At 47.1% G+C, this 22529-nt stretch overlaps 1 protein-coding gene and 1 long non-coding RNA gene across 7 annotated transcripts in view; one reads left to right on the forward strand and one right to left on the reverse strand.

Annotated features, from left to right (window-relative positions):
- Positions 1 to 2274, reverse strand: part of LOC141278263 (uncharacterized) — an 82504-nt gene extending 80230 nt beyond the window's left edge. Inside the window, exon 1 of the long non-coding RNA XR_012330640.1 lies at positions 2211 to 2274. This is a non-coding gene — a long non-coding RNA (uncharacterized lncRNA). The remainder of the gene's footprint in view (positions 1 to 2210) is intronic.
- The window catches only part of PDZD2 (PDZ domain containing 2), a 372865-nt gene that overhangs the window by 5879 nt on the left and 344457 nt on the right, over positions 1 to 22529 (forward strand). The gene's annotated exons all lie outside the window — the stretch shown is intronic.

Below are 22529 nucleotides of genomic sequence, written 5' to 3' on the forward strand. Positions count from 1 at the left end.
TAGATAAAATAATAGCGAAGAGGTAGGGGAAGTTTTGTTGCCTTAAGCAGCCTGAAATGCCTAGCTATCCACATGAGGATTAAAAAAAAAAAATCACACTCTCTGAAGGATTTGCAGATCTTTGAAGGACCATAATCCAATCCCTTGCCTTCAGGTTGAAGTAAATTTAGCGCATTCCAGAATAGATCTGGTGGTGTTTGAGCAGCCTCCTGAGGAGGGGCTTTCATGGTGTTTGTGGCCCTTAATAGAACGATGCTCCAGACTGGGTCCCTGGAGGGTTTTGGCAGGAGTGGAAATGGATTTGGACTGAGCCACTCATGGTCTCCCTTTTTATCAACACCTGACACCACCAGCACTTGCTTTTTTTTTTTTTTTTTTGCGGTACGCGGGCCTCTCACTGTTGTGACCCCTCCCGTTGCGGAGCACAGGCTCCAGATGCGCAGGCTCAGCGGCCATGGCTCACGGGCCCAGCCGCTCCGCGGCATGTGGGATCTTCCCGGACCGGGGCACGAATCTGTGTCCCCTGAATCGGCAGGCAGACTCTCAACCACTGAGCCATCAGGGAAGCCCTCCAGCACTTGCTTTTGCCTGCACTCCACTTTAACTAACTCTGCTACCTCAACCGAATCATCCTAGTTAAAAGACATACACTCTGTCACCCTGGCTTCCGAGGGGTGAGCATCCTGCTTTGCTAAAAATCAAGATGGATGGATGCAATGCAGAATCAGATTCCCACCATTATCTAAGAGCTGTGGAATCCAAAGCCAGCTCCCGCCCGCTGCAGGAATACAAGCTGTGCTGGGAGGCGGCTGGGAGGGAGGATAATTTTGTTTTTGTTTTTGCAGTACGCGGGCCTCTCACCGCTGTGGCCCCTCCCGCTGCGGAGCAAAGGCTCCGGACGCGCAGGCCCAGCGGCCATGGCCCACGGGCCCAGCCGCTCCGCGGCACGCGGGACACCCCGGGACCAGGGCACGAACCCGTGTCCCCCGCATCGGCAGGCGGACTCTCAACCACTGCGCCACCAGGGAAGCCCCACCCCCTTTTTTTTTTTTTTTTTTTTAAATGTTTTTATTTATGGCTGTGTTGGGTCTTCGTTTCTGTGCATGGGCTTTCTCTAGTTGTGGCAAGCGGGGGCCACTCTTCATCGCGGTGCGCGGGCCTCTCACTATCGCAGCCTCTGTTGTTGCGGAGCACAGGCTCCAGACGCGCAGGCTCAGTAGTTGTGGCTCACGGGCCCAGTTGCTCCGCGGCATGTGGGATCTTCCCAGACCAGGGCTCAAACCCGAGTCCCCTGCATTGGCAGGCAGACTTTCGACCACTGCGCCACCAGGGAAGCCCCCCACCCCCTTTTTTAAAAAAATTAATTAATTTATTTATGTTTGGCTGTGTTGGGTCTTCATTGCTGCGCGTGGGCTTTCTTTAGTTGCGGTGAGCGGGGGCTACTCTTCTTTGCGGTGTGCGGGCTTCTCATTGCGGTGGCTTCTCTTGTTGTGGAGCACAGGCTCTAGGCGCACGGGCTTCAGTAGTTGTGGCACGTGGGCTCAGTAGTTGTGGCTCGCAGGTTCTAGAGCACAGGCTCAGTAGTTGTGGCACACGGGCTTAGTTGCTCTGCGGCATGTGGGATCTTCCCAGACCAGGGATTGAACCCATGTCCCCTGTATTGGCAGGCGGGTTCTTAACCACTGCACCACCAGGGAAGTCCCCCCACCCCCCCCCCCCCTTTTTGACACAATGCATCTTATAGAGATTTGGGTAAAACTAGAGTGTGCTATATGGGTCTCTTGGTGAAGAAAATTAACTTCCAAGGCTAAAGCAGCCATGCAAATATTATTCCTAAGTCACTCAGCATATAAATTCGGCATTGCTTTCCTCCAGTTTTCCACTGCCCACTCTCCACCCCTACCCCACCCTAGTCACAGTTATTCCCAGTATCATTAGGCTAAAAGAAGAGACAGCTGTCCCCAGGAAATGTGCTCCAAGTGTCCTCATCAGCATGGATTCTCATGAGAGAGCAGGCAGTCAGATGGCACAGGGAGAGGAAGGTACCAGAAAGGACTGCATGAACCCCTCTCTGGACCAACTACTCGTCTTTCAAAACCAGATGTGAGGCTTATTGACTTCTTTATCGTGACTGCTGGGGAGCAGCGTTCAGCAGTTTCTGGGAGTCACACACGGCCCCTGAGCACCCTGCCCGCCCTCTGGCCCCTCACCTGCTGAGTGTCCTGGGCACCATCTATCTCTTGAGGGTCTCTGGAGATGATCGGCCCTTTCCCCCGTACTCTTCAGGATCCATACGCCTCAGGATCTGGCGCGATATTCAGTCCATGGGGAAAAATTAAAGTCATTTGAATGTTCCCTATTTGACAGGCACTGTTCTAGACACTTTACACGTATTAACTCATATAATTCTCGTAACCATCCGATGAGATCCATGCTATTATTATCCCCACGTTTGTTTCCTAAGGCTGCTGTAAGAAATTACCACAAACTTGGTGGCTCAGAACTACAAAAGTTGATTCTCTCGTAGTTCTGGAGGTCAGAAGTCTGAAATCAGGTTTCAGTAGGGCCATGCTCCCTCTGGAAGCTCTCAGTGAGAAGACTTCCTGGCCTCTTCCAGCTTTGGGGAGCTGTCAACATTCCTGTGGCTGTTTCACTCCAATCTCCATCCCTGTCTTCACATCGCCTTCTGCCCTGTGCACTCGTGTCTTCTCTTGTGTGTGCATGTCTCTGTTTTGCATGTCTCCTACAAGGACACTTGTCATTGGGTTGAGGGCCACCCGGATAATTCAGGATGATCTCAGCTCAAGATCCTTAATTGAATTATATCTGTGAATAAGGTCATACTCACAGGTACCAGGACGTGAACATATCTATTACGAAGGCACCATTTAACCCACTACATACCCTTTTGCAGATGGAGAAATGGTGCACTGTGGTTAAGAAAATTCCCCAAGGTTACAGGAGTTTGTGGAACCAGGATTTAAGTAGAGCAGTTTGGCTCCAGAGCTTGTGTTGTTGAACTACAGATCTTCCTTGACTTATAATGTGGTTACGTACTATAATAAGCCCATCGTAGTAATACTCATTCTAAATTGCAAATATCATAAGTCAAAAATGCACTGAATACACCTAACCTATGGGACTTCCCTGGCGGTCCAGTGGTTAAGACTTCAAGCTCCCAATGCAGGTGGCACGGGTTCGATCCCTGGTTGGGGAACTAAGATCCTGCGTGCCGCGTGGTGTGGCCATACAAACAAACAAACAAAAACAAAGAATACACCTAACGTACCAAACATCACAGCTTAGCCTAGCCTACCTCAAATGTGCTCAGAACACTTGCATTAACCTATAGTGGCAAAATCATCTAACACAAAGCCTATTTTATTAAAAAGTGTTGAACATCTCATGTAATTTATTGTAATTTATTTAATACTATACTGAGAGTGAAAAGCAGAATGGTTGCATGGGTACAGAATGGTTGTAAGTGTATCGGTTGTTTACCCTGGTGATGGCGTGGCTGACCGGGAGCTGCGGCTCACTGCTGCTGCCCAGAATCTCCAAAGAGTGTTGTAACCGCCTGTTGCTAACCCGGGAAAAGATCAAAATTCGAAGTATGGTTTCTACTGACTGTGTATCACTTTTTCACCATCATAAAGTTGAAAAATTGTAAGTCGAACCATCGTAAGTAGAGGACCATCTATCGTCTCTACTACCTCTCAGTAAATGTGCTCTGATTGTTTATGGTATGAATGGATGACAGGATGGGTGGGTAGATAGATGGGTAGAAAGATGCTGATAACAATAACTGGCCAACGCTCTCCTTCCCAGCGTACTGAAAATTATACCAACATCAACTGATGTTCATTGTTTTATGATGTTGCCCCAGGACTTGACCTCGGGTCCTCTTCTCTAGTTATTGTCCCTTCTAGGGAGATCTCATCTACCATCTGTGTTATGTTGCCTCCGAAATTTATGTCTCGAGCTCTCACCAACTTCCAGACTCGTATGCCCCACTGCCAACCTGACATCTCTGCATGGGAATAGAATGGGTGCCTCAGACCTAGCACAATCAAAATGGAAGCCTTGATATGTACCCCTGAGGCTAGTTCTTTCCTTCTCCTCCCACCTCAGTAATTGACACCAGCATCCACCTACAGCCTCATTCCCCAAACCTAGAAACCACGCTTCATTCTTCTCTTTTCCTCCCACTCCAGCAGCTAAGTCTGTGAGTCCTGTTGGCCCTTCCTCCAGTATCCGCCTTCTCCCCACCTCCATGGCAGTCCCCCTAGTTGAAGCTGCCGTCACTTGTCCCTGGACCGCTGCTGCCGTGGTCCTCTAACTGGGCCTCCCCAGAGTACTCTTGACCCCTAATCCTTTCTCCTCAGAGCAGCCAGAGGGACCTTTTAACACACAAATCAAGTCATGTCACTCTGCAGCTTCAACCTGGGGCTTTCTCATTGCCATTTGAATATGATTCAGGCCCTTTGCCCCAACCTGACTCGCAGGTGATTTCCTCTGTTCCCACTCATTGCCCTCACTCTCTGTGTCCAGAAACACTGTGCTTTATGGAGCATAGCAAGCTTTATCCCAGAAGATGGTCTTACTTCTTCCTGGAAGCTTTTTCCTTCAAACCTTTTTCAAAGACCTTCTTCTCCACAATCATATACTTTAAAATGGGCACCCCCCAGGTGCTCTATCATGTTACTCTTTTTCCATTTGAAATAAAATTTTGATTTATTTGTTTATCGTTTGTCTCACCTGTTGGAATGTAAGTTCCATCAAAGCAAGGACCTTGGGGGCTTCCCTGGTGGCGCAGTGGTTGAGAGTACGCCTGCCGATGCAGGGGACACGGGTTCGTGCCCCGGTCCGGGAAGATCCCACATGCCGTGGAGCGGCTGGGCCCGTGAGCCATGGCCGCTGAGCCTGTGCGTCCGGAGCCTGTGCTCCGCAACGGGAGAGGCCACAACAGTGAGAGGCCCACGTACAGCAAAAAAAAAAAAAAAAAAAAAAAAAGCAAGGACCTTGTCTTGTTTACTGTATCTCCAGGGCTGACAACAATGCCTAGTATACAGTAGGCACTCAATAAATAGCTGTTGAACAAGTAAAGCACTTTTTACATTCCAGGCACTGATCCCAGTTATCCTTATTTTTCAGATGATGAAAAGTAGCCTCAAAAACTTTAAATTGCTTGCCTAAAGTTGCACATCTGTTAAGAGTTGGAACAAGAATCTGAACCCAAATCTGTCTCCTAAGCCCGCGTTCTTAACTATTATTCCATATAGAGTCTCCGAGAAGGAGGAACTGCCTAAGATCCCTAAAGTCCCTACAGAACTCTGAGTTTTCTAATTCATTTTTTTGCTCAGAAACCCAGGACACAGATTGTTAAAACACAGGGAAAAAATATACTTACTTAGATTCTCAATGTACTATTTCTCTGAAAAGTTGGCCCTGGGGCTTAAGCTTGAGAAGTTAAGAAGTTCATTTCTTTTTTTCACCACTTGGGCATTTAGGCTGAAGACTTTTTCTGATCCATCTAGAGAATTAATGGTTTAAACCCTCTTCCTTTTTTTTTTTTTTTGCGGTACATGGGCCTCTCACTGTTGTGGCCTCTCCCGGGGCCCAGCCGCTCCGCGGCATATGGGATCCTCCTGGACCGGGGCACGAACCCGTGTCCCCTGCATCGGCAGGCGGACTCTCAACCACTGCGCCACCAGGGAAGCCTAAACCTTCTTCCTTGAATGCTTATAGGAAAGGCAGAGACGACGAGGTTGCATCCTGATCGTCTCTGCAGGGAGAGTGCAAAGGTGAAATTTGTTTGCATTCATAAGAAGCCCTGAGATCTTCCTCCTCCTGGTTTTCCTTTTGTATCATCACTCTTCTGTAGTTTGGTTTTTGTCTGCCTCCCTGTCTCCTCCCAGTTGATAGAACCCTACAATGACAACATGGATCCCATTTTTAGGTGGTTGAGAGCAAGACCCTCTGCATTGGGTCTTGCTAAAACACTTGTCTATTTCTCTGTCACCGCTTTGGGCCAGTCATGGAAGAGGCCAAAGGATAGGCTCTTGCCAGATGTGGGGCTCAAAGGAACTTCTGCCAGTTTCAGACTGGGGAAAATGAGAAAGCAGCTATTTGTTTCCTTCCCTGCTCTTGGACCCCCTTTTAAAAATAGGTTCCATCTTGAGAATTACATCAGCATCCCGATAAGTAAACATCAGACAAAAAGCTACTCTTTCAGGCAAACAGTAATTGTGAGAATGGCCAAGACCCACAAATGTAGGTTGGGCTTTCATTCGTAGAAAGGGCTATAGTGGCTGATTAGTATATTTGGCAAATATAGCTGCTTTCCTGCAGGGAAGCAGAACTCTGGCCATTTGATACGTCATGTGCTTTGCCTCTGCTGTCATGAGCTGGGGTTTGCTATGGTAACCAGAACTTTGCCTGGAGGGTTGTGCATGTAAAATGTCGCTCATTAGCAGTCTCCTTTATTTTTATCATGAACCAAAGAGGGGCTGCTCATTGTTTCTGCTAGCAGGCAGGTGGGTGGTCAAATGGAGCCCAGGTTGAATTGTATGTGCTGTTCTGATGTGGAATATCGCCACCCACCACAGTTCTCATTTGCTGGATCAAGAAGTCCTTCTGGATTTCCATTGGTTCAAATCCATGCTGGAACCTGCACGCTGGGATAGTTGGACTTATTTTTTCTAACGCTTTCTCAATGGCTACTCCCCGTCTTCATATTGACACAGCATGTAAACTTTGCTAATAGAGGTGGTCCTGCAGATAGGAAGTAGGTAGCTTCCCGTAAAACCAATGAAAACTATGAAAGCTCAGCAGACATTTGAAGGAGGTAGTATTATCAGTGATGCTCAGTTCTTTCCTTGAGTTTGTACTTTGTCCTCGCCACTGCAAACCAATTTTTTTCCTTTCCATCCAATTAATATTTATTTAGTACATATCACATACAGAAAAGGTATGTACACTTCACATTCAATGCATGAGGAAGAAAAATAAATAAAATTCAGATTGCCTTGAATTACCAATCCCATCAAATTATTTAACTCTCTTTTGGGATGGGGGAGAAACAACAGAGAAAGCATTCCTTCAAGAACATGGTGTGCTTCCTAAACCCTGCTTTTGCTGGAGACTTGGAACTGGCTAAGAACCCCCTTAGGCGTATTTACTCATAAACATATATATCTAGGCCTGGGTGAATCTGGGCGATGTCACATTGTGCTATATCACCTGTGGCTTTTGTTGGGAAGTGAACTGCAGTCCAAAGTGAAGCCAGAGCCACTTCTTCAGTTGATGTCAGCAGTGTGTCAGAAACAGTAGACTGGAAGGTTCTTCTAGGCAGAAACCATGTCCTTTTTGATGCTGTGACTCAAGCACCCAGAACAGTGCCTGGACCATAGTAGATCCTTCATGAAGGTGTTTTAAATGAATGAAACTAGTGTCAGACCAGCATGGCTGAGTGGGGAGAATAACTGGTACTACATACTTCAGGTCATACCTACAGCTAATCCATGAAGATCCCTGAAGTCTGAAATGGTCTTGCCCTTCAGAAACTTATCATCTAATAGGGGAGCTAGTAAATCTGAGGCAGTGCTAGTTACGATTTAAGATGTATGGGAAGATGAATCTTCTGATATGTGTCTTAAGAGAGATCTTTCCATCACAATATTTTTCCATATGGAAAGATTTCCACTTTACAGAGTGATCATTTTAGGTGATTTCGTGAACATTGCACTTGTGCAGCCCCGGGGTATTTCTTCAGTAAATCAGATAGAGACCTACTGTGTACTAGACTCTTAGATTCTGTTAGGGAAGACAGACATTCGATATATTTTAAGCTGCGTCCAAGAACATGACCTCCTAGAGAAGTGATTCACTACCCCGTTGTACATCACAGACTGCTCTTATCAAGGTCGCTAATGACGTCTACACTGCTAAACCCAAGGACCGACTCTCAGCCTTTTCCATGCTCCTTCAAAGCATTTGATGCACACAGTTCATCCCTGCTTTATTCTTGAAATGCTTCCTTCCCTTTGCTCTCTGAACACCATACTGTACGGACATTCCTCCTTGCTCAACAGCCAGCATTCCTTCGTAGTTTTCTTGACTGTCTTCTCTCCTCCCTGATCTCTCAACTGCTGGAGGGCCCAGGACTCATTACTTGCACTTCTTGTCTTTTCTTTCTGTGATTACTATCTGTGATGTCAGTCATCCTCATGGATTTAAATGCCGTCCGTAAGCCAAGAATTCACACCAGTGTATCTCCATCTTGTACCACTTGCATATAGAATTATCTATCTGACACCTCCACTGACGGCCATCTCAGGCTTTAACGTCTAAAACTAAGTTCCTGATTCCCACCCCTTCCCCTTCCAGATGCTTTGTCTCTAGTTTGTTCTTCCAAAGATACCCAGAATCTGACCATGGCTCATCACCTCTCTTCATCCCCGGTGTCCTCATCTCACAAGTGGGCTATTTCAGGAATTGCTCGATTTCTACCTTTTCCCTTTCCCCCCATAGCATATTCTCAACAGAGCAGCTGAGTAATTCTAGATTCAGAATATAAACCAGATCATGTGACTTCTCTGTTCAAACTTTCCCATGACTCCCCATCTCACTCAGAGTAAAAGCTGAACTCATTACTTAACTTCCAGACCCTCCCCTTCCCATCCTCCCTGACTCCATCTCTGTAACTCTCCCTCTCTGCTCAAGCCACACGCCCCCCTGGCACACTGATGCCTCGGGGGCACCGCACCTGCTGTTCCCTCTGCCTGGCGTGTTCTTCTTTCATGTAGCTGAGTTGCTAGTTTCTTCAGGTCTTGATTCAAATGTCACCTTCAGTGAAGTCTTCCATGCCACCCTGTTCCAGCCTGAGATTTCATATCCCCCTTCTCAGCTTTATTTTCTCCTTTGCGCCTGGTCAGTGTTTAAGCATATATATTTTACTGACTTAATTTGCCTTTCTGCCTGCTCTACCCCGCTGCATTGTAAAATTTATGAGGCTATTTTTCTGAAGGTGGGGAGCCTATTTGATTCACTCATATCTTCAACACTTAGAACAAGGCTCAGCATACAGCAGGCACTCAGGAAACAATTTGTGGAGAGAATGAGGTTAGAATCACTGGTATTTTTAATTTAAATATTGATGCCCTGGGGATTGTGATGTAATTGGTAGGACAAGCGCAAGCACTGGTATTTTCTGAACGTTCCCCAGGTCATTCTAATGTGGAGCCAGGGCTGCAAACCACTGCTTGTTTTTTTTCTTCTTGGGATCTTTACCTCTGTGGCCTATGTTGTTGCATTCTCAGAAAGTCCGTTAGTCTCAAATCTTAAATTTCCGGGGATGATTTTAATGAAATTTGTGCTGTGTGCGATAGTATACTAGGGTTTTCATCGGAGCATCTTAGAGCCAGTGTAGTGGACGTTCATCCTTGCATGACCTTGGCCGAACTTTGCCTGGAGGCACAGACCCCGACCCTTGCAAAGTTAAGTGTTTTCTTCGTTAATTTCCCGTTGAGCAGCAGGCTTTTCTTTCTCCTGTCAGCCCTCCCGGAGTATCTGTGTATCCGCGGGTTCTGCATCTGCCGATTCAGCCCACCAATGATGGAAAATATTCGGGAAAAAAATTCCAGAAAGTTCCAAAAAGTGAAACTTGAATTTGCCAGTATTTACATTGTATTTATAGCCATTTACATTGTATTAGGTATTATCAGTAATCTAGAGATGATTTCAAGTACAAGGAAGGATGAGCATAGGTTACATGCAAATACTACGCCATTTTATACAAGGGACTTGAGCATCCTCTGATTACAGTATCCTCAGGAATCCTGGAACCAATGCCCCACGAATGTATTTGCAAAGTGAGACGGGATTTGGATGCAGCTTAACTTCTTTCATCTGCATGGGCTATATGCATTTATTTCACACCCCCCGCCCGGAATGCCCCCCTACCCCTTGCCTAGACTCTGTCCATCCCTTAAGACCCAGGCAAAGTCTCATTCCCTTTGAAGAGTGTTTCTCCTCAGCCTCCAGCTGGCAGCCTGTCTCAGAAAGTCTGGCGCACACACTGCCTGGCACATTCTCTTGGCATCCAGCACACGCTGCCTTGGTTGGTGAACCTTTCGGTGAAAGTGTCTTTCTTTGTTCTTAGCTCCTCCTAGGCTAGACTGTGAAGTCTCGGAGGCTCTTGACCATCTCTCTCACATCTTTGTGTCCCCAGCAGCAGGCTGTAAACAGATGTTGATGGATTGGCTAAACTGGTCCTGTTTAATGTATTGGCAGCTTCTAAGGAGCATTGCCAAGGGGAAAGGGTGTCCCTCTCGGCATAATTAGGGACTGTACCCTTCATAAACACCCTGGCATTTTTATTCTGGGTTATTGTTGATCTGTATCTTTCTCATCCCATGTTCTTTTTTAAGCAACTAAATATGTAGCTTGTAAGATTTAAAATCTCAGGATTTCAGTAACCTGGTTGAAAATGATGTACTCAAGAAAGCTCAGGTATAATCACATTTGCCTTTATTTTCAAACTCAGATTCAAGGAAATAAATTTAAAATACTCTTTCGGGCTGCTGGGAGGAAGTCCTGAGATAGGGCAAAGGGGGGCATCTTATACAGCCCTTCTCTCTCTATTTGAAATAGTGGCTTTTCTATTATAGTCTCATTATCAGGCTAACGTTCTTCATTTCAACAGGCTGGGAGATCAGGTAACCCGATCTACTGGAGTAAGAGGAAGGTTTAGAAGCTAAGGTCTCAACACCTCTGTGGCCTCTGAAGCCCTAGGATTGGGGAAAAGTGATGTCATGGTGAGACAGGAAGTGTCATAAAGCAGTAGAATGTCATAAACCGATTTCCATCTGGTCTTAGGTGTATAAGACACAGCAAAGAAAAGCGCATTGTGTTTTTATCCAGCGGGGATAAGGTTACTAGACCAGTGCATCATGGGAAAGCTGTTGACATAACGAACGTGGACTTTTCAACAAGGTGCTTGGATGGTCTCTTGTGATATCTTTGTGGGCAAGCTGGAGAAACGTGGACTGGACAGTTGCAGAATGTGGTGATTTGTAGCTGACTGGCTAAATGCCCGCACAAAGGGGTTGATGGATTGGTGTCAATCCAGGGAGAGGGTTCTAGCAGCGAGAGTCAGACACAGTTCTGCCATTGGATTGATCCTGCTCCTGTTCAACGTTTCTATCGATGACTTGAATAAAGACATGGATGACACATTTATCCCATTTGTTCAGGACCCAGATCTGGGAAGCACAGTGACCTCATTTCACACCAGAATCAGAATCTAAACTGTCATATAGGATGGGCCACGTCCTGCAAGATCAGCCAAGGGCTCAGGTGAAGATCCCTCACTCATGTCCGAAAAGCCAACTGCATTTATGACAAGACGATCAGGAACCTGCTTTAATAGTGGTCTTTGTGTGAAAGGTTTAGGCGCTTCATTTGACTCTATGATCAGTGTGCATCAACACTGTGATGTGACTACTCAATAAATGTAAATCCCAAATGTGAGGGGCCCAGAAACAGTGTTAATCCTCTGCACTAGTCCCACACATCTAGACTATTATGTGCAGCTCCAGGCAACATGTGGTGTAAAGTAACATATCCAGAGGCAAGGGTCCAAGATGGGGGAAGTGGTCGGAGAGATTTGAAGGAAAGATGATGGTGCCTTCCAAATCCTTCCCCTTCCAGCCGTGCCCCTGTGGACCATCCCTTCACCCACTCCTTTGCCAAAACTCTAAACTCCCTATCTCCTTCCCTTTTGCTATCCCCACCAAAATTGCTCCACTGAATAAGTTCAACCACCTGCATTTCCTGCCTCTGTGTCCTGGCTGCTAAGCACTTCTGTGAAAGGGGAAAAACCCACCATCTATTTGGATCGGTGCACCTGCAGAATAGTGGCCTCTGAACTCATCAGCCTCATAGGCTGGCAGGCAGGTGGACAGTGTCTACGGGATCCCGATCACCTTTCCCTGCCGTTTCCCCCACTGCCTTGTCTGACTCTCCCCCCGCCCACCTCAAACTCCCACCTTGTGACCTTCTCCCTCCCTCCAAGCTGGGAACCTTCATGTTTTCTTCACAGGGAGAATCAGTGGAAACCCCCTCAGTCCTGCTCCTTCACTTACAGTCTATTTCCGCATCCAGCCTGCGCTCTTTCCTTCACGCCTGAGAGAATTTCCCTCCTTTGATTGAACATTTCCCCCAGACTCAGTTACCATCACACTTAATCAGCATACTCTTTCCCCTTTGTCTTTAACCTCCCCCTGCCTGTAAGCCTTTCCTCTCCACCATGTGCAAACGTCACCTCTCTTTAATTAAGTCCCCTCTGCCTTTATATCCTTAACAATCAAATTACCTGAAACTGGTCTGTAGTGGCTGTTTTTACTTCTTTAATCTCTCATTAATCCCTCAGTGGACTGTGCAATCTGATTTCCATTCCCAGCGCTCCATTGAAAGTCCCTTGTGGTGACCACCGATGGGCCTCTACATCCAAATCCAGTGGAAACGTTTCAATACTTCAGTTGGCCCACAGTCCAGCTCCTCCTTTATGACACACTGTTCTCCAGCTACTCTGCTACCACTCCCCTCCTGGATTTCTTCGTGCTCTTTAATGGATGCCTGGTCTTAATCTCTCTGAGCTCCTCTCCATGGAGCACTTTCATTGATTTTTGCAGCAACTTTTATTCCTCTTTACTTTTTTGGACTGGTTTATACTTCACCTCTTAAACAGGGATGTTCTCATTTCCCCCCTAGGCAATTTCAGCCACATTTTCCACTTCAGCCACCACTATATACAGACCCCTCCAAACTCTGTCCTTTTAGCCTCTACCCTCCTCCTGGGCTCAGGACTGCCACGTCCATTGTCCGCTCACCACCTCTACCTGGCGACCCTCAGCTACTCCAGAGCAATACATCCCAAGCTGATCTCATCACCTCTCCCATATGAGCCTGCCCCTCCTTCTCTGTCCTCTGTCTTGGCCAATGGCATCCCTTCAGCCAGCCCCCAAACAATGAATCTGGACTCGCCCTCAACTCTCTGTGGTTCTGTATACTTGCATGTGGGAATTTTGCAACCATAATCCATCAGGTGGCCAAATAAATAATTTCAATGGCTTTCCTGGGCAGGACTGCTAAGACTTATTCTCATTTCTGGTCCAGAAGCCAGAACAAAGGCCAGAGCATTTGAAATTAAGGGACAGAGATACAGTTCCATGTTGGGAAATGTTTTTTAACATTATAGTCTCAAAGTGGCATGGGCTGCCTTGGGAGGTGGTAAGTTTCCCTTCACTGCGGGCACCAAGCAGAGGCTGGAGGACTGTCGCAGGATTGGGCTGGGGGACTTCTAATGCTTCTGCCAACTCTGAGGTTTAATTCTGCAGCTAATAAGTTCTCCCTATCTACTTTGTCCCCATCATCTCATTTATGCTTCCTAGTAGATTATTAGCCCCATTTTATGGATGAGGAATCAGAAGCTCGAGGGTCAGGGAATTTTCCCAAGGTGATCCAGCTGGGTGATCAGTATTAGGGCCAGGCCTCCGGAGCAGACTGGTGTCCCCAAAGCCCACTGCCTTTGTGAAACTGCTGCCTTCTATTTGGCATTGGAAACAGACTTCAATTCAGTAGAGTGTAGTCAGCTCACTGACGCAGGTAGACCTTTGAGGATACTTGAAAGGAGCAATTTTGGGGTTCAGAGATTAAATAAATAAATTCGGAGCTTAAGTTTTTCTTAAATATGTCCCCATATTTATTGGCCTATTATCCTTCCCCTCCATGTCTCCAGATATGTTATCATTATAACGATCAATCCTATAACCAAATGCAGCTTTCTTCCTAGGCCACCATTTCCATTTCCCAGAGGCTTGGGAAGGAACAAATGAGAAAGGGTCAACGCTTCCATTTACTTAGAATGGCTTTCAATTAAATGCAGGTTCCAGCTTCAGAGGTTCTGTGTTGCTGCTAAAATAGTAGCCTGCTGGGTGACCAATGCTGAAGGGGGCAATCCTGGGTTTTCTTTTACGAACTTGAAAGAAAGGGAGGAGATGCCACATATTTGGGGAGGGGAGGGATTGGCTTGAAGTATAGAAAGAATATAAGCAAATATTTACATTTTCATTTTTGCCTCTGCTACAGTGTCATGGAGGGAAACAGAGGTCTGATTAAAACAGCAGATAAGCATCGAAATGAAAGGCAGTCAGTCTAGGACAGTACCTGGGCGGGAGCTAGAGGTCCGAGGGAATGGTTGAGTTGAGGATCTGAAATCCAAGCTGTAGAGACTCACCTTGCAGATAACCGTGAGTGGATATTTTTGTGGCTCTCATTAGCTGCCATTCCCAGAGCTCTAAGGAGCACTTATCCTCTTACACACTCTAAGGTATATGATTACTTCTCCATCTTTCACCCGATCCCAACCTTATTGTTTGGGTACTCACAGTTCTTAGTCTGCAGGCTTGAGGGTTAGGCAAGGATTGAGGAAATAAAATCCAGCATTAATTCTCAAGCCTAAAGATGGATAGAATAACCAGCTTCTCTCTCAATGCTTTTTTTCAGAGAAGCAAAATGTAGCTGCTGTCATTGTTAAAGGTGCAAAGCAGGATTGGGAAGGTTGAATGAAAAGAGTAACGGACCAGTAGCCAACACTCTGCCCTAGTTCAGATACTGCCACTGTCTAGCTTTAGATCCTAGGTTCTTCACACTTGGGATGAAGCAATTGCACTTAATGATTCTTAAAATCTCTTTTATCTCTTAAAGAAAATGTCCTGACAAACACTCATAGCTCAATACTCCACATATTGCCTCTTGCTTGGGAACAAATCATCCCATTCCTGCCTCTCACCACTGAAGACCCACTCATGTCTGTAGTGCCTTGGACCTCACGTTCTGTCCTAAATGAATAAACTCCTCTAAATTAAGCTACCCATCAAAAATACCCTTTTCTGTCAGGAGTAATTTCCATGAATATTAAAAGACTTACAAGGCAGGAAAAATTCAGTTTCCCTTCCACTGACAATTATTTCTTCCCTGAAATGTTAGAGATCATCTCTTTTGATCTCATATTTTATAAATGTACAAATCTAGGCCCAGAGAGGTCAGGTGGCTTTATAAGTGTTACACAGCAAAGAGTCTTCTGTAGGACATTTTCCCCACTGCTCAAAATGGAAAGATACAGGTACTTGGCAATCAGCAGTTAAAAGAAAATTATGGTTTAATTTCCAAGAGAGTTATTTTTAAACAGGAGGCTGTTTCACCTTGGAATTTTTTTAAGAAAAAAAAAAAATAAACAAGTGCACTAGATTTGTCCTTTTAAGCCAGTTGAAGGAGTGTGCCCTCTCTACATTGTTGAAATTGGCAGGCTGACATCTTACAGACAGACTGTTCTGGTCTACTCGGTTAGCTGTTAGCCCAAATGCAAATCTGACTCATGGGTGAGATCATGAGAAATCTGGACTATTTTTCTTGATGACTTTTTCTTTCCTACTCCAATTTTCTTTTGCGGTATTTGGCCATGTATGATACCCATGCTGGGGAACAGACTCTCAAAAGGGTTGTTGCTAGGATCGTCTCTGCTGTCACATGAATCACAAGATAGCTGGGGAGGTTTGGCCATGAACTGTCTGTGGCTTTGGTGTGGAAGCTTAGGGGTGTGTGTGCAGGTATGTGTGTGTGTATGGGTGAGTATGTATGTGAGTGTGTGCTGACCTTACGGCAAAGTCAGAAGTCTTCTGTCTACTGGGATTTGAGGGATTCTGGGAAGACCCTCCTTCTAATCAAGTGAACTCTTTTCACGGAACACATGTCTATTTAATATCCACCTTTTCTTGGGTGCTGGTGCTATAATGGGGACTCCTACCACCAAGAGGAGGTTACCTACAATTAAATAAGTAAATGTTACCTAGCCTGTGTATTAGGGTAATGTTAGCTGCTGTGACAATTAAACCCCCAAGTTTTAGTGGTTAACATTAGACAATTATTTCTCTCTCACATAACAGCCTCGTGCATGAGTTCTTGGTCGGCAGGTAGCTCTCCTCCACATGGTGATTCAGGCCCCCGTGCTCTTTCCATCTTGTGTCCTAAGGCTGCAGTGTGTACTCTGCCTCCTACTGCTGGAAAGTGAAAGAAGGCAGAAGGTACATTCTTCTGAAATGCTTAGCCCTGTGTAGACGCAGAGGGCACTGGGTAGTATAGGCCAGGATGAGTCTGCACTATGGAAGGAGACCCTCCCTATGGGATTCTGGTGTTTGGATGGCTGTCTCTGATGTTGTCTGATAAGTACTTTATGGGAGCATGGGGGTGCTCGGGATGCTACTCGGGCACGGAAGAGAAACACCTAACCCGGAACTGGGGTGTGGTGGCGATGGGGACAGGCGAGTCATCACTTATTCTTTCCTTCTCCTCTCTTCCTCCTGAGCCTGGTTTCAGTTCTCCTGCGTGTCACTCTCTCTGTGTCTCTCACACCCTTGCATATGCTCTTTCCTCTCCCTAGAACTCTTCTCCCACCTCACCTTGCCCTTCCCCTGGCTAACTCAATATTCCATCAGATTTGCAAGGCATTTCTCCCAAGAAGCCTTTCCTGGATGGACCACAAATCCAGTTTGCGTGTATGTGTTCTGGCTTTATATGAAGGCAAAGCCAGCAGATTTTTATTTACGGAGATTTGAGAGCCCCTAGGAAGGGACTCCTGCTAATCAGATGGCAGCTTTCTGTGGTGTAAACTTCAGGGAATCAAGGAGCATTGAGGAGAAGGGGAGGTAGGGAAGGCATAAGATGAGGAGGGGAGGGAGGCAGGGACTTCTACAACCTGCCAGTCACCTGAGGTGAGAGCTCCAGCGCTTTGGAGGTGGGCAGGCATCAGGGGGCTTCCAGGCCACCTCCAGTCAGGAACCTACGCTGCTAACAATGGGTTTCAGGTGTTGTTTCTCAGGCCTTACTTCCGGAGAATAAATGAGAAAAATTTCCAAATGCTGGTGAAGGAGTGGGACACCCAAATCGGGGCAGAGGCTCTCCCTGGGGAAGCATCCTCTTTGACCAGGAAGAGAAGGAGATGGTTTTGCAGTCAGCCTCAGTCTCCAAGCAGAGGCCCGAGGGAGTGTAGAACCTTCCAGGATTGAAGCAATGATGGAATGCATCTTCCTGTTCCAACAGGCCCAGGATCTTATAAAGGAACATGGGGTTTTAATTTTTGGATGTAAGAAATGAGCATGTTTCTCCTGTAGCTGGACTTATTTCCTTATTCAAAAAATACTTTCATGCTAATTATTTTAATGATCTCAAGGAAAAGTACCCTTTGTGATTATCTTGACAAGTTCATACATGCAAGGGACCTCCTAGTCCTGCATTTATGAGGCTGCTTTGACTGTTTAGGTTACCATTAGAGTGACCTAAAAACAGACCTGCGAGCTAGGTGCTCAAAAAAAGATCTTGGCAGGATGCTTTAGGAAGGAGACTAAATTAACCCCACAGGGTCTCCCCAGAATGCTGTCCGTTTCTCTGTTATTCCCCGCTCCAGTCTGAAGGCTTGCTTTTCTGAAGTCGAGAGCTAGATCAGTATACTATGGGAGAATAAACATAGATACAGAACCTGAAGGCAAAGAATCCATGGTTCGGAGTGAGTCTTTGAGATGAGATGGAGCAGTGCGTAACTAGTGACTAGCGGCTGCTCAGGAGCCCCGAGGCTCCCCGCCTCCTACGTGGTCCACTCTGTTCCTTGTGGTTTGTCAGCCTGAGTACAGACATGCTTTCATTCCCCAAACGGGGGAATTCTTGGCACTAGGGATGCAGGGGTGAGCAAGGCATTCAAAACCCCTGCCCTGGGCTTCCCTGGTGGCGCAGTGGTTGAGAGTCCGCCTGCCGATGCGGGGGACATGGGTTCGTGCCCCGGTCCGGGAAGATCCCACATGCCGTGGAGCGGCTGGGCCCGGGAGCCATGGGCGCTGAACCTGTGTGTCTGGAGCCTGTGCTCCACAACGGGAGAGGCCACGACAGTGAGAGGCCCGCGTACCGCAAAACAACAACAACCCCTGCCCCACAGAGCGCTCACACTTTAGGAGCGGGGAGGCCAGAAACAAAACCAGTAAACGAATGGATATGCAGTATAACTTCAGGAACCAAATGCTTCTTGAAGAAAAATAGAGCAGGTTAAGCGGCTACAGAGTGATGGAGGGGGCTTGGTTAGATTTTCTGGGCAGGGAAGGCCGCTCTGAGAAAGGGACATTTGAGCAGAGGCCTGAGAAATGAGGAGTCAGCTAGACACTGATCCGGGGGAAGGGGCATCCACAGACCCTGAGGGAGGAATACCAACAGGGCTGGTGGCAGTGGGACCGCAGCAAGGGAGGGCCACTACAGGTCACCAGAGGCAAGAGGAAGTGGGGGTGATGCTACTTGAGGAAAGTTTCGGCCCTGCTCAGGAAGGTAAGGGAAGTCTGTAGGGAGAGCTGAGCTCTCTAACGAATTGCCTTTTTTTGATTGCTATAATCTAATGCAGGCAGATATGTAGGTTTGGTTTCCAGTCTTCACAGTAATTTGCTTTTTAGTGCAAAGGAAAGAGTTGAACACGGACAACCTTGTTCAGAGAAAGCCATTTGGAAGCTGGTGGAATATAAAACCACTCCTTTCTGTCCTCAGGACCCGGGGGCCGCCCACTGCCGGGCAGGCGCTTTCCCTGGGAGAACAGAGAACTTTGGGTTTAATTGGCCCATTGGACAGCCACTCTGACCATTGCCTGGAAAACTCCTCGGTTCTGTCTAGTTAATGGTGGCTCCGTTGCTAATAACTCCTTTGAAATCTTCTGCCGTGGTTGGGTTTTTATGACGCATTTGCATGTCAAGATCATTTGGGTTTCGGAGTTTCGGTCTCCTGCTGTTCCTAATGTCATAAACGGATGGTAATAACCCGGGAGGGGATTATGTTCCAGGCTTGCAAGTACATGAGCTTTAAAAACATCCATCTTATTTGCAGGCAAATATGGCTAATGACAGACTAGGGAAAACAAAATAATTCAAAATCTGCAGTGAGTGCTTGGTTATTTCCAAAGGGTCTGCTTTTTAATGAGTGTAGTAGAGAATGAAGGATAAGAGGGGAAAAAGTAGTCACAGCATCCCACGAGTTTCTTGGGGGTTAGGGGGGCTTTTTAAAATAATAAACGCAGGTTAACTGAGGCAAGGGAGCTATGCTGGAGGCCCACCTCCCCGTTGTGGGGCTGGGGCTGGACTGCAGGGCCTTGCAGGTCTGTGGCTCACGGAGGGAAGCAAACCTCTACCACAGGGGTTCTCCCGCAGTGGCAGTTTTGCCCCAGTGGACATTTGGCAATGTCTGGAGACATTTTCTGCTGTCGCTGGTGGTGCTGGGGGCATCTAGTGAGTAGCTGCCAGGGATGCTGCTAAACATCTGACGATGCACGAGACAGCCCTGCCATGAAGGATTATCCCGCCCAAGCGTCCAGGTGCCCAGGCTGAGCACATCTGCCTGCCTGCGGCTCCCTGTTCTGTCCTGTCCAACCTCCAGCTGTGAAGTGGTTCTGCAGCCCTTCCCTGGGAGTTACTTCAGATCCAAGTGAAGGCCTGGAAAGGGCCTTAGAAATGATCTAATACTAATCTAAGTTTCACAGGTAGTGCCTGGAGGACTTCAGACGGGTTGAGTGACTTTCCTAAATTTACACGGCTTGTGAGTAACAGAGGTAGGATTATTGAACAGGAAAAATTCCTGTTTCTCCTAAAGGAGCTTTTGCAAAAGGAGTTTTTGCAGGTTTTTAATATTCTACTCTTAGATGATCACTTCACTCATTCCTAAGGTAACTGTTTGCTGAGTGTCTGCTATGTTCCTGGCACTCCGCTACCATCTGTCACCTGAGTGACCGGAAGCCTGCCTAAAATGGCCAATGCAGTCATAGTGATAGGAATGTACCGTTGAGAATGTGTTTGGCGGGTTTACGCTGGGCCAGGACTATACTAAAGCCTTCAATAAATCCTTTATCTCATTAAATCCACCCCACAACCCCGCAAGCAGATACGATTATAATTCTCCTTTTATAGGTGACGAACGAGGCTGGGGTCACTTAGCAGCTATTGGGGCCAGGAATTTGAGCCTAGTTCTACCGAATTCCAGAGCTAGAAGTCCTAGCCTCTGAGCTCTCCTCTTTTTGTACATGATGATGAGAAATTAAACTGTTACTATAGTCAGGAGACTATTGTTCTTAGAGTTTTGACCACAACTCAAGGAGAAGAAACGTAGATACATTCTTCTGGATTATATCACCCAGGCCATCAGTAGGGTTTTTGCTCACTTTTTGGCTGTTGTCTTTGGATTTTCCAGGCATATGGGGACTTTCATTTAACTTCCATAAGTACTGATTTTTTGTAAGCATTTAGTGTGTTAGGGAGGCAGCTAAATAGTGGGCATTCAGTGAGCAAAATACTTGTCTTAGTTTAGGTTCCCCCAAAAGCCAATCCTGAGACAAGGATTTGGGTTCAGGAAGTCCATTTGGGTGCAGAAATCATGGTGAGGGGAGTGGGGGTTAGAGAGGAAGGGAGGAAAGCTGACGAAGGGGGTATAATGTGCTTACTGCCATGACAACAGAGGCTCAGTCCCTCCGTGGGTCTCTAACACACCAAGCAGACACACCGCAGAATGGCCAAGTGGGTGCTGGGTTCTTCAGCCACCAACCTCCACTCTTATTCCTTCATTGGGTACAGGTTGCTTCTGGGGGCATAAACTCCCTGGCACTTCCCTCAGTCAGGGATATAGAAGAAGTCTAGAGCAAGTTTGGGACTGTGTAGGTGATCTCCAGGGAGGGTGGGCCAGGGGCTATGACCACAACATCTGCTACAGTATACTTCCTATCCTCAAGGAACTCACCCTGCTATGGGCAAGGGAGTTAGCAGAATTCACAGAACAGTAGGACAATGGGAAGATGAGCACAGTGGATGGAGAACAGCAAAAAAGAGATGATGACTCCTTTGGGGGAAATCAGGGAAGGCTTTTCAGAGGAGGTGACATTGAAGGGCTGAGAACATATTAAATATAGTTCCCTATCACCAACATCTTCCTTATTCTTATCCCTAGGGCTTTGTGAAGTAATGCCGTGTCGAGTTTTGTCTGGCCTTTGTTGTCTGAGAGCTTTGAATTCACCTTTTCCTGTGCCCTGTCGTGCCAGGATGCTCTTGTGGTCAGCATCAGGCCCATGAGTCTGGCACCAGCAGTGGCTAGAACCTCTAAGCCATTGTCCTTGAAGTTGCATAGCAAAGAGGCTGGTGCCAGCCCCCCTGCCTCCACTAGAGCTGGCCCTTCTTCCAATCCAGATCGCAGTTGTTACTGGTGTGAAATCTTGGACAAGTGGCCAACCTGGCTGAGCCTCCCTTTCCTGACGGCCACCCAGAAGGCAGGGGCCCGTGGCCTACACTACTACTCGCCATGCAAAAATCTAGAAGCAAAAAGCATGCATGCAGTTCACGTGGAGAGCTTTTTGTTGAAAGGCAGATGCCTGGGCCCCACCCATGGAGGCTCTGATTCCATGGCTGTGGGCTCGAGTCAGAGATCTCACACTTAACAGCCTCCTCTGCTGATGCTGCTGGTCTGCAGTCCACACTTGGGGTAGCAAGTTCTAGGACCTCTTATCCACCTCTCTCTTGGCTGTTTTCATCTAGATCAGGTTTCTCAGGGCTGGCACTCTTGACGTTTGGGGCTGGGTAATCCTTTGTTGGGAGGGCTGCCTTGTGCACTGTAGGATGTTTAGCAGCTCCCCTGGCCTGTAGCCCCTGGAGGCCAGTAGCATTTCTCAGTAGTGACAACCAAAAATGTCTTCAAACGTTGCCAGATGACCCCTGGGAGGTAAAAATCTCCCTAGCTGGGGAACCACTGACCAAGATGCTCTTAAACACTGCTTCTCAGGCTTCAACGTACACACCAAGCACTGGGGGATCTTGCTAAAACGCGGATTCTAATTTACTAGGTCTGGGGAGGAGCCTGAGTGTCTAGATTTCTGTTGAGCTCCTGGGTAATGCTGATATGATGGTCGGGGACTGCACTTTGAGTAGCAGCTGTCCACACTCCAGTGAGCGGAGAGCTTTGGTTGGACCCAAAGGCTCAAAGGTGTCCCTGCAGTTGTTCATAATCGAAGGCTCAAAGGTATGCCTGCAATTGCTTGTAATCGGCCAGTCTCTCTATATTTCCCCAGGTTGATGCAAGCTGTGGCTGCTTCTTTCCTCTCCCTGCCCCCAACCCCTCCTCCAGCCCAGGGGCCTCCTGTCCTGCTTGTGTGGGGTGGAGTTAGCTTTAGTCTGTGAGTGACGGCAGATCTGAGTTTGCCTTTGATGTGTACAAGGATCTCACTAGGGCCCTCTCAGTCCTCAAAGGGCCCACTTTGCCCTTTTGAGTCTTTTCTTTTTTTTAAACATCTTTGTTGGAGTATAATTGCTTTACAATGGTGTGTTAGTTTCTGCTTTATAACAAAGTGAGGCAGCTATGCGTATACATATATCCCCATATCCCCTCCCTCTTGCGTCTCCCTCCCACCCTCC

This window comes from Tursiops truncatus, chromosome 3, assembly GCF_011762595.2.
Source record: "Tursiops truncatus isolate mTurTru1 chromosome 3, mTurTru1.mat.Y, whole genome shotgun sequence".
Classification (NCBI taxonomy): Eukaryota; Metazoa; Chordata; class Mammalia; order Artiodactyla; family Delphinidae; genus Tursiops; species Tursiops truncatus.